Source organism: Callorhinchus milii, unplaced genomic scaffold (genome assembly GCF_018977255.1).
Source record: "Callorhinchus milii isolate IMCB2004 unplaced genomic scaffold, IMCB_Cmil_1.0 Scaffold5, whole genome shotgun sequence".
Taxonomy (NCBI): Eukaryota; Metazoa; Chordata; class Chondrichthyes; order Chimaeriformes; family Callorhinchidae; genus Callorhinchus; species Callorhinchus milii.
In genome coordinates, this window is record NW_024704746.1 from 49,232,455 (window position 1) to 49,245,611 (window position 13,157).

General features: G+C 48.7%; 1 protein-coding gene across 1 annotated transcript in view; it reads left to right on the forward strand.

Annotated features, from left to right (window-relative positions):
• Window positions 1-1,426: 1,426 nt before the first annotated feature.
• Window positions 1,427-13,157, forward strand: part of large1 (LARGE xylosyl- and glucuronyltransferase 1) — an 87,502-nt gene continuing 75,771 nt past the window's right edge. Inside the window, exon 1 of the mRNA XM_007898570.2 lies at window positions 1,427-1,680. The gene's annotated coding sequence lies outside the window, so the exon portion shown is untranslated. The remainder of the gene's footprint in view (window positions 1,681-13,157) is intronic.

The following is a 13,157-nucleotide window of genomic DNA, read 5'->3' on the forward strand; positions in this document are numbered from 1 at the left end:
GCTTGCAGGGTTACAAGAATCCAAGGGGTAAAATTCCCCACATGGAACACTTGAGCTCTGAGGAGAAGCTAGACTGCAGGGCTTGGGAATAATAATACTAATCATTATTATCACCCATAATAATAATAATCCTTGCATTTGATATAGCACCTTATCACATCTTTGAGATGTCTCAATGTGCTTCACAGAATATAATGCAAAGTGAATTGACTGTATATTAGGTGGGTGTAATGTGCTAGCCAATTGGGCACATCAGTGTTCCACAAACAGCTGTGGATTGAGAAACCAAATTATTACTATTATTATTTTTTTTTTTTTTTATTTTGAAGGGATTATTACTTCGGGAAAAGCGATCCGCCAATCGACTAACAACTGGATTCCTACTTACTGCTAGGTAAACAGAGGCATGTGGAGAAAGGAAACTTGCCTAACGTTTCGCCCTGCCCAGGAATCGAACCCGGTCCTCTCGCTTGTAAGGCTCTAACCACTGAGCTGCAGGACTCCACAATTTCCCAGTTGATTTCACTCAGTGGAGCAAGGCTTGCCAATTCACCATTAGATTGTATTAATAATCACAATAATAATCCACGCATTTGATATAGCACCTTATCACATCATCAAGACATCTCAAAGCACGTCACAGGATATACTGAAAAGTGTAGTCACTGTGTATTCTATGAGTGAATGTGGCAGCCAATTTGCACAGAGCAATGTTCCACAAAAAACATGAAGTTAGTTTATCAGGGGGATGGTTGTCCAGTTTACCAGGAGAGAAACCCTCTTCCCTTTTTCAGTAGTTCTACAAGATCTTTATCGTCCACCTGAACAGGCACAGACAGGACTTTGGTTGAATGTCTCATCTGAAGGACCACACCTCCGACAATACAGCGCTCCCTCCAGTACTGCACTGGAGCGTCAGCCGAGACTGTGTGACCTCAAATTCCTCTCGTGGGAGCTTTCAGCCCACAATCATCGGGCTCGGAGGCGAGAGTGCAGGTGGCTGGGCCAGGCCAGGCCGGGCCAGGCCGGGCCAACAGTCACAACTGGGAAGCCCCGTGGTCACCGGTGGCCGGCGTGGCCAGATTGGGCGGGTCCACGCTAGGCGTGGAGTGACGGTATTTGTGGGCGGATTACAATTTGTAAAAAAAAAAGTAGCCCGATATGATTTGTCGTCTGTCTGCCGAAAGGGCTGAAACCTCAATGAGCTGATCCGCTTTCCGGTCGAAGCGAGACCCGAATTCCTGGGCGGTGCAGCCCGACTCCGGTCCCGGCTGCTGGGATCCGGGTCGGGTTTTGCAGCTTTCCCGGCCTGTGGCGCCTCAGCTGCTCGCGCGGCTATTGGCGGCGCCGCTCTATCAGATGACAGGAGACGCGCCTCAGCTGATCCGCGCTCCACTCGCCGAGTCTCCGCTGAAGGACTCGGAGCCGCCGCCGACATTGTCGCTACAGTGAGCGACTGTATGTTCCCGGTTTAGCGGGGGACGGCCGTCCCCTCCCCCCCACACCCCCACACACCCCCACAGAGGGAGGTGTGGTGTCTCTGGGGCCACATTCGCTCCGTCTCGAGTTCAGCGTCGAACGGAACGAGAACAATAAGAACCTGAGACACGAAGAGCTCAGAGAAACGCGGCCGTTATCACACACGAACCAACGGCTCTCTGACCGCACTCCGCCACTGTGGTGAGTTACACTGTCAGACAATCCAACATATGGTCACCCGACACTGGAGCTGCTCTCCTCTCTCACCCCCACATACACCACACATACACCACACATACACCCCCACACATACACCCCCACCCCTCACATACACCCCCCCCCCCACATACACCCCACCCCTCACATACACCCCCTCCCCTCACATACACCCCCACCCCTCACATACACCCCTCCCTCACATACACCCCCTCCCCTCACATACACCCCCTCCCCTCACATACACCCCCTCCCCTCATACACCCCCTCCCTCACATACACCCCTCCCTCACATACACCCCCTCCCCTCACATACACCCCCTCCCTCACATACACCCCCTCCCCTCACATACACCCCCTCCCCACATACACCACACATACACCCCCTCCCCCCACATACACCCCTCCCCTCACATACACCCCCTCCCCTCACATACACCCCCACCTCTCACATACACACACATACACCCCCTCCCCTCACATACACCCCCTCCCCTCACATACACCCCCTCCCCTCACATACACCCCCACCCCCACATACACCCCCACCCCCACATACACCCCCACCCCTCACATACACCCCCTCCCCCACATACACCCCCTCCCCTCACATACACCCCTCTCACATACACCCCCACCCCCACATACACCCCCACCCCCCACATACACCCCCACCCCTCACATACACCCCCTCCCCCCACATACACCCCCTACCCCTCACATACACCCCCTCCCCTCACATACACCCCCTCCCCTCACATACACCCCCTCCCCTCACATACACCCCTCCCCTCACATACACCCCCTCCCTCACATACACCCCACCCCTCACATACACCACATACACCCCCTCCCCTCACATACACCCTCTCACACACGACACATACACCACTCCCTCACATACACTACACGTACACACACATACCCCCCACACACTTCACATACACCTCCCCCACACACTATACATACACCCCTCCCGCCCCTCACACTCTATACACCCCCACACACACACACACACACACGACACATATACCCCCACCCCCCTCACACCCACCCACCCCCCACACATTACACCCCCACCCCCCACACATTACACCCCACCCACATTACACCCCCACCCCCCCCCCACCGCCCACACACACACACCCCACACACTACACATACACACCTCCAACCCCCACCACACACATACCCCCCCACACCCCCACACACACCCTACACCCTCCCTCCCTCACACACACACACAGCCCGATGGCAGTCGGGCCCTCGGTTGGCTCCGCCGCTCGGGGCTGATCCTCGTTGTTGCCGGTGCCGGACACAACAGCCCTGGGGGTGCGGGGTCTAACGGGAGGCGGAGGAGAGAGGGAGGGAGGGAGGGAGTGGGAGGGAGAACCGAGGAGAGGGAGGAAAAAAGAAGAGAGGAAGAGAGAGAGGGAGAACAAGAGAAGGGGAGAGAGAGGGAGAAAGAGAGAGAGAGAGAGAGCTCCTGTGCTGTGATAACTGGAAGGTTCGGGCGCTGTTGTAATGTGCGATGTCGTTTGTCTGATCGGTGATTGGGATCGATGGGCGGCGGTGGGGGGTAACTGCCTGAACAAAACCCGCTGAATGGAGGAGGGGGAAAGCACACAGGGAGCCCGAGGCTGCACAGACCTGTTCCTCTCTGTGTTGCTGTGTGTGTATAAACATTGCTTTGTCTCTGTGTTGCTGTGTGTGTATATAAACGTTGCTCTGTGTGTGTATAATCATTGCTCTCTATGTTGCTGTGTGTGTATGTAAACATCGTGCTGCCTCTATGTTGTGTGTATAAACATCGCTCTGTCTCTGTGTTGCTCTGTGTGTGTATAAACATCGCTCTGTCTCTGTGTTGCTCTGTGTGTGTATAAACATTGCTCTGTCTCTGTGTTGCTCTGTGTGTGTATAAACATCGCTCTGTCTCTGTGTTGCTCTGTGTGTGTATAAACATCGCGCTCTCTGTCTCTGTGTCCACGTTGCTATTCTAAGTCTGAGAAACAAACTCTTTCGGGCGGGCGGGGGGGGTTGGGATGGAGGATCATAAGGAGCTGTAGTGATTAAGATGGGACAGAAGAAGATCACAAGTTCATCCCTCTCCCCCACTCCTCCGGCTGCCGGCTCCACTGTCCCCACCTTCCGAGGGGTGAGCAATCTCCGTCGCATTCTAGATGGGTTCCAGGTTGGAGGAGGAAGGAAACTATAATCCGAGTGTTCGGGAAGTCTACAGAATGGATAAACTTCAAGATCTTCATGACCAGGCATTTCACTACCTCTCCAACCAGCTTACTCCCCACTCCACCATCCACGCCGAAAATTTGGAATTCACTCCCTGCCTTAATCCATCCACCTTGCCCACTTTCAGATCCCGCCTGAAGATCTTCCTCTTTGACCGTGCTTGTGGTCACCTTCCCCCAGCTTGGCATCAGGCTCCGCCTCTGTTAAGCGCTCTGGGACGCTACCTGTGTGAAGGGCATTGTGTAAATGCAAGTTGCAGTTTTTGAAGTGCCTGGTGAAGAGACATAGTGTTCAAACAGGACTGACATTGTCTTACACTTTTCCCTTCCACCCATCCTCTCACATTGCCTTGTCTCCTCTCTGCCTGACCAGCAACTCTGATGGGTGATGTGTGGGTGGATACAAATTTAGGGGGAGATGTTCTAGTGGCTGTGAGGGGGAGAAAGAAAGGAAAAGGGGCAGAGGAGGCAGCGAGCAGAGCAATGTTTTCTTCCTGTAAAAAGTACATTTCATTGAGCGGTGCAACGTTTGTTAAACGGTTCAGTTTGTAATCCTTTCGGTGCTCTCAGCCCTCAGTTCAGGGAGTGAGCACACATTCCCCCAAGATTGAGGGCCTGGTTTGCACTTAATCTATACCTGGTCTGCACTTTACCTCTCCTTCTCTCCCTTTCCCTCCTTTCTTGCTTTCTCTCTCTCTCTCTCTCTCTCTCTTTCCCCTCCCTCTTTGTCGCCCTTCTCCCCCTTCCATCTCTTTCCTCTCACTATGTCTTTTATCTTTCTCCTTCGCCCCCATATATCTGTGTCTCTCCCTCTTTCCCTTTGTCTCTCTCCCATGCCTTTCAACTTTCTCTCTCTCCCTCCCTCCCTCCCTCCCTCCCTCACTCTTTCTCTCTCTCCCTCTCTCTTTCTTTCTACCCTCTTCCCTCTCTCTCCGCAGCTAATTGAAGTACTGAGCTATTCGCTTGTTCTTAATTAGGTCTCTGTCACTTTTCATCGCAGGCGCGCTTTTCTTGCAGTCATAACATAAACCTCTAAACACTTAACACCCTTAAACATATAACTGCTTTGTGCAGACGTTATGCCATTAGCTCTTTTCCGCTGTAAATAGATTGGGATTTTCAGCGGGGGTGTTGTCAGGCCTGTGCCTGTCACTGTCCTCCTCCGAGTGATCCCATGTTAGCCCTCATTTCGTGCTTCACAGTCTATTTTAAGGGAGTCATGGTTGTCAGGTTATTAATGCAGGGAAACCAGGAGTCAGCAATGCACAACATGAGCAATAAATAATCTCAGCAATAACTAAATCCTTGCGTTTGATCTAGCGCCTTAGCGAGATGTCTCAAAGCGCTTAATTTGTATTGTGAAACAGAACGAGTGTGTACTTTGTAGGTAAACACAGCAGCCAAATTGCACATGGCAACGTCCCATAAATAGCCATAACATGACTGATTTCATCTGGGTGAAATGTTGGCCAGGACACTGAGAGAGAGAAACTTCCTTTGCTTTTCTAATAATGTTGCAGAATTTTTAATGTCCACCTGTGACCCCTTTTTAATGTCTCATCTGAAGAATGGCACCTCCATCAATGCAGTGCTCCCCCAGCACTGCTGTAGCATCAGCCTGGACTTTGAGCTCAAAAGTTTCTGGCGTGGGGCTTGAACCCACAAAGTCCTGATTCTGAAGTGAGAGTATAAGCGACGGAGCCAGGCTGACATTGGTTGCGATGGTGGTTGCAAGCCTGGCACTGCTTTTTCACAATAATAAAAATTCAGTGTTTTTGTAAATGGCTTGCAATTTACATTTTTGGTGTATTTGGGAGATTTTTTGGAGGAAGTTGAACGATGCTGTCAGATATTGTATGCTGCTGGGCATCACCTGACAGCATCAAACTGCTCGGTATATAAACCTGACAGCAACATGGGTTTGTGATGAGGAGTCACTTTGGTTTCTGTTCAGAGACTGCAGGACATGACTGGGTGGTCAAGAAGTGGTCAAGACATGCAGTGGTGTGCAGTATCCAGCACCCAGCATTGTATGCTTATAATAATATGCTTTGTATGATAATAGTAATAATAATAACCCTTGTGTTATAATGGTAATAATAATAGTCTCTGCGCTATAATGATAATAAGAATACTCCTTGCGTTATAATGGCAATAATCACCCATGTTATACTACTAGTAAATAATACTACTGGTATTATCATTGCAATCATATTTATAATATAATGACTTATTTTATTGTTGTATAATTTATTATTAATAATTCTTGTATTTCATATAGCGCCTCAATCACATCGTAGCGACGTTCAAAGCGCCGCAGAATATACTGTGAAATGCAGTGACTGTATTTTATGGGCAAAACTCTGCAGCCTGTTTGCACATAGCAATATCCCACAAACCGCCACGGAGTGAGTGACCAATTTTATGTGGGGGATTGTCAGCCAGGACACTGGGAAAGAGAAACTCCTTTCTCTTTTCATATAATGCAATGGGATCTTTAATATCCACTTGAACAGGCAGACAGGACCTTGGTTTAACGTCTGATCCGAAGGACTGTACCTCTGACAATGCGTAGCTCCCCCAGCAGTGTTCCATTGCAGCATTGGTGGAGCATTGCATTGTGATTCCAAGTCCCAACTTGGGGCTTGAACCCACAACCTTCTGACTCAGAGCCGAGAGCGGTAGCACTGCTCCAAGCTAACTCACAATAGTAATATTTCTGGTATTGTAATAGTAATAATAATATCCTTGTGTTTGCTGCAGAGCCTTATCAAGTCTCAAAGCACTTCATAAGTAAATGCTGTTTAGTGCAGTGACTGTGTTTAGTGGGCGAGCGTGAGAACCAGTTTGTGTACATCAAAGTCCAGCAAACAGCCTTGAAGTGAATGACCGATTATTTTTTTTGCTTCTCTTATTGCAGAATTTCTGGCTGGAACACCAGCGCCACAGGATCTTTAACGTATATGAACAGGCCCATTTTAATGTCTCATCATAGGATGGTATCTCTGACAATGTAGCGCTCCTCCCAGCATTGCCTGGACTGTGAGCTCAAAGTCCCCAATGTCGGGCTTGAACCAACAACCTCCTGACTCAGAGGTGAGAGTGTACCGAGTGTAACAACAGTCTCTGCCACATCAGGGGCTGTCCAGGCCCTAGAGGCAGCAAGCAGGATCCCCGAGGGAGGGGGGGGCCTTCTGTTTCCTTATTTATTACATCATTTTTTTTGATCAGCTGGATGTCTGACACACACAGAAATGCACCACTGTGCTTTAGCATATCCAAACCAGACTTGAGAGTTCCACACATGTATGCCACCTTTACATGGAAATTCCCCCATGTCTGCAATGAAATGCGTTCACTCTCCCCAGGTCGAGGCACCCTGCTTACCTAAATCTGGAGAATCTTAGATGCAGGTTGGCAAGAGCCAAAGCTTGAGGACTTCGGCGTGTACGTTGGGGTAACTGCTGGAGGCTAACCAGCTAAAGTCGCATAGCTTGCCATTGAGTGCACTGCCTGGCAATCTTTCCTGCTACTTGCCAAGCTAGGACCACAATACTCGTTAGAACTTTGGCATACAGGAGTTAAGTGTGTAGAATACCTGCCCTCAATGACTGATCTGTCCCTCCAAGTCCTGCCAATTATCTGTCCAGCTGTTATCAGCAGTGCCCTGAGGTAATGTGGACCGGCCTGGCTCAGGAACCAGACTGGAGCATTCCTTTATCAAGCACATCACCATGGAGGCAGCTCATCTCCAAGGAGATATCGTTTAAGCGGTTTGGGACATCCTCCTAATGTGAAAAGTATGATATAGGTATAAATTTGTACTGTAATGTAACCCCCTCCGCCCTCAAGAAGATAGTCACAGCAGATGTGTCTGGGTGTGTCAGAGTGGAATCTGCTCTCCTTAAATATAAAATCTGTGCACTCTGCTCTGGTGAAACGCTCGTCTCCTCGTGACAGGATTTTGAATTTGCACAGTCCAAGCTGATACCCCAATAGAATACCAGGTGGAGCGTCGCATTGTCGGATGAGATGTTAAACCAAAGTCCTATCGACCTGTTCAGGTGTAGGTTAAAAAGATCCCACTGTATCATTGGAAAAGAGAGGGAGTTTCTCTCTCCCCTACCCCCCCCACCCAGATAAAATTGGTGGTCATTCATTTTATGGCAGCTTACAGGATGTTACCTTGTGCAAATTAGCTACCGTGTTCGCCTATAAAATATACAGTCACTGTATTTTACAGTGAACCCTGTGAAGTGCTTTGATTCAGCTCGATGACATGAAAAGGCACTGTGTCAAACATACAAATGATTATTACGTGATGCCACTCGGCACTGATCACAGTGGAGAAGCAGGCAGGAACTGTCCCATTGCGGAGATAATTGAAACCAGTGATAAGCTAGAATACCAATGTTTTTAAATGTAAATCAATTCCAGTTCAGTGACATATTTCCCAAGCAAGCTGGGCCAATAATTATTAATCGCTATGAATATTTAATTGGTGGAAGATCTGCTTGCACAAGTTTTACTAAAGTACATTTAGTTAAAACAATAAGACACTGCGATAAATTACCCCATCATCAATACCCCTGGAGGCTAGGACACTTTATTGATCCAGAGCTGAGAGTGCTTGGATCTGAATTGCTTCCTGTGCTGACCTTTTATTGCTGAATAATGGAATTTACTGCATTCATTGAACGAGACTGGGGAATGCTTATCAGTCGCAGATGGGTCACTCTTCACAAAGTGTGACTGAATTCTCTCCCGCTGATGATGGATGTCAAACCAATTCTTTGGTTGACTGTTCCCCATTTGTATCCAGTCTTTTGATCCCCAAATGACAGGTCACCCCACCTGACCCAGGATGGATTTGTGCAGCTAGTGGCACTGTCAGCTCAGAGTCAGGAGCAGGTGAGTTCAAGCCTGCCCACAAAATTCAGCAAGTTCAGTGCCAACACTTAAATCATCTGTCAGGTTATCCAGGATGGCTAGGCGTTAAAACGGGTCTACCCACTGGACACAGCACATCAAGGATTAAGCTTGTTTGATTTATCCCAATGGGGCAGCGGTTAATACAAGGGGATAGCAGAATGGGATTTGGTGTGGTGAAGATTGGGTAATGCTTGAAATTCAGCACAGAGAGGGTTAAAGCAATGGCATGTTCTAAATTCAGGGCAGAGAGGGTTATACCATTTGGAATTTGGAGCTGCAACAGAGTTGAGTTTATTCATCCATTGCTGTCGCAAGCAAAACAAGGTCTTATTTAAATGTCAATAAGAAACCTCAAAATAAATTGCAAAATAATTACATTTCTACTTAGTGAGGCTCACACATGGGTGTTCATTCTAGGGTCGATGTGTTTGTTGATATTGCTTGCATATCAAAGAGTCCCTTGTGAAGAATTAAGATTTTGAATTCTGTTCAGGACCTGAAATCTGATCTTCATCTATTTATGATTCACACAGACACTAAACATGGAGTGAGGCGTTGAAATGTCCACACTTTATTTAGAACGTGTTGATATGGCTTAGTAGCATTCCCACTTCTGAGCCATAAGATTGTGGGTTCAAATCCCATATTGGGACTTGGAATTGCACAATCCAGTGCTGGGGTGTGTGTTACATTGTCGGAGGTGCCGTCCTTCGAATGAGACGTTAAACTGAGGTCGCGTCTGCTTGTTCAGGTGGATGTTGAAGATCACATGGCATGATTCGTAAAGAGAAGTGATCTTCTCCCCATGTCCTGACCAACAATCCACCAATAAAATTGGTTGTTCACTTCATGACACTTTGTCAGCCATTGTTGTGCGTAAATTGGCTGCACTATTTGCTTACAAAATACACTGTAACACCTGTAAAGGGCATTGAGATGTACTGCACCGTGAAAAGTGCAAAATCAAATGTAAGGCTTATTATTAATTAATTGCAGCTAAATGTGCTGGAGGGAGGCCAGCTCTGCTCTTGTGTGCACGTGACGTAAAGGAACCATCCAAATATACGGCACAGAAGACCATTCGGCCCATCTTATCTGCACCAACTCCTTTAAGAGCAAACCTTTCAGTCTCGTTGACTAGCCCTTTCCACATCCCCTGTACAACAACAAAATTACATTTGTAAAGCGCCTTTCATGTCGGGGGCATCCCAAGGTGTTGAACAGTCGGGGATCAGGACCAGAGCATGGGATGGGTAGAGTTGGGATGAGGGAGAACAGAGAGGTAGAAGGGCGGCTGAAGGTAGGTAGGAGGCACGATCGAAAAGGAGGGTCTTGAAGGAGGCAAGGGAGCAAGGTGAAGAAATTGTGGTGTGGAGTTCCAAAGGTTTCGGGCAGAGAGGCAGAAAGCCCAGCCGCCGATGGTAGGGTGAGTCGGGCGGGAGACATGGAGGAGGCCGGAGCCTGCTGAACGGAGGGGCCAGCAGGTCAGAGAGGTAGGAGGAAAGGCATGGAGGGCCTTGAAAGTGACAATGAGGATTTTGAATTCTGTCCTCTGAGGGATGTGGAGCCCTGTGGAGGTGAGGGGGTCACAGAGCCTGGTGTGGGAAAGGACACGAGCTGCAGAGTTCTGGATGATCTGCAGCTTGTGGAGGGAAGAGTTCAGGATGCCGACAAAGAAGGAGTTTCTGTAGTCGAGCCTTGAGGTGGCGAATGCTTGTATGAGCGTTTCGGCAGCCTGAGGCAGTGGAGGAGTAGAGCAATGTTGCAGAGGTGGGGTAAGGCAGAGCGGGTCATGGCACAGATATGTGGGAGAAGGGACAATTGAGGGTGGAACAAGACACCCAGGTTCCTGACTGGCTTGGTGAGATGGAGTGTGTGTCCGTGGATGCTGATGCTGCCAGTACCTGAGCTGTGGAGGTGCTGGTGTGAGCCAATCAGGAGGGCCTTGCTTTTGCTGACATTCAGCTGCAGAAAGTTGTCTCTCATCCAGGAACTCTGTAGTGGGGAGATCCCAAGTCACACATTTCCTCAATGACAGGAAACCTCAATAAAGCTGTGCGATGGGTTAAAGGGCAAAACAGCAGTCAGTTTATGACTGGATGCTGATTGGTGACAATGAAAGAGAGAAGTTTGGTTTTGATTTCTGGCTGTTGTGAGTCAATGGTTGATGGTTTGTTTTTCGGTATCGCGGTTTAAACACTGGGGCTGGAGCACTGTTAAAATCCAGATGCCCTCATGCATGGAATCTCATAGGTTAGTGGCTAGCACACTCGCCTCGCAAGCAAGAACCTGGGTTTGATTCCCGGACAGGGCGAACCCTTAGGCACGTTTCCTAACTCCACACACTTGTTACCTAGGAGTAAGTAGGAACTCGGTTGTTAGTCGATTGGCGGTTCGCTTTCCATGGGTAATAATCCCTCCCCGCACCCAAAACAAAAAATTGAGTGTGGTCACTACTGTTTTTGGGATAAAGCTGTGTGAAATTGGCGCCGCATTTCGCAAACAGAATATACAGTCAATCCACTTTACAGAGTATTCTGTGAACCACTTTAAGATGTCTTAATGAAGTGATAAGGCGTTATATCAAATTCAAGGATTATTATTATTATTTTATTACTATCCCCTTTGGCCCTGCTTTCAGTCACCTTTCCCTTCCCCCCCTCTTCAGTGGCAAACCCCCAATTGGGCTGCCCAACCAAGCAGTGTCTTTAAGACCTCCTGCCGATGTGAATCGGGTTATATCCCTGCCGGGTGTGTGATGAAAGTGAGTCCAGTAAACTAGGTGAGACTAACATGCTGATCTCCTCCCCGTCAGTAGGGCACTAGGTCACCGTCTTCACCATAGGGAGGTTCAGCAAAACTTTAATTGTAACTTTCAAGACCCTCCTCTTTGACCGTTCGTTCGATCACCCTCCCCGATCCTGACCCCCAGCTCAGGTACGAAACACTGACTGTCCAGCGCCTTGGGACGTCCTATCGACGTGAGAGGCGCTATACAAATGCAATTTTGTTGTTGTTGTTTCCCAGTGACATTTCTCTCCACATGTAGCAACAGCAGGAGCTTAGAAATTAACAGGGTGTGTATGAGGATATCTCCGTCTGTCTGATAGTGTGAGTCTCTCTCTGTCTCTTTAAGGTTGGGTATATATGTCACTGTGGTGTAGTGTGCCTATGTGTATATGTGTGTGTTTATGTCCTGTGTGTCTATGTCTACCTGTGGACTCTGTGTGTTTGTGCGGAAATACTAATAATGATTCTTCTATTTGATATCCTTATCACATTGATGAGACATCTCATTATACTGTAAAGTGTAGTGACTGTATATTTTGTGGGCGAAACGCACAGCAAAGTCCCACAAACCGCCATGAAGTCAGTGACCAACTTTATTTGGGGGATTGCTGGCCAGGACTCTAATAGAACGAAACTACCTTCTCTTTTCAATTAATGTCTTGGGATCTTTAATTTCCACCTGAACAGCAGACAGGACCTCGGTTTATTGATTCATCTGAAGGACGGCACATCTAACAACGCAACACACCCCAGCACTGCATTGGAATATCAGTTTGGACTACATGATTCTGACCTTCTGACTCAGAAGTGAGAATGCGTCAGGCCGATACACAATGGAGTTGCAGCCTGGTTTGGCTTGTCATGATAAATGGTCACTTTTCCACTGTGCCCCGTGATCAGATGTTTCAGGAGAGGTCAGGAGAGCCACAATGTTATGGGCTCTGAGAGCTGTATGAGGCTGCTACAGATAACAACAACACAACAAAATTACATTTGTATAGCTTCTCCACGTTGGGAGTCTCAAGGCGCTGGACAGTCAGTGTTCTGGACCCGAGATGGGGGTCGGGATTGGGGAAGGTGTAGGGAAGGAGGGTGATCAAAGCATGATTGAAGAGGAGGGTCTTGAGATGGGTCTTGAAGGAGGCAAGGGAAGGGGGTAAGGAGGAGGGACTCCGGAATGGAGTTCCAGAGGGTGGGGGCAGAGTGGCAGAAGGCCTGCCCACCAAAGGTGGGGCGGGCGAGGCGGGGGACATGAAGCAGGCGGGAGCCCGCTGAGCAGAGGGATCGGGCAGGATGGTTGGGGGTTAGGAGGTCGCAGAGGTAGGGATGAGCAAGACAATGGATGGCTTTGAAGGTGAGGACCAGGATCTTGAACTGTATCCTTTGTGTGATGGGAAGCCAGTGGAGTCGGGCGAGGATTGGGGTGATAGGCTCACAGATCCTGATGCGAGTGAGGATATGGGCTGCAGAGTTCTGGATGATCTGCAGCCTATG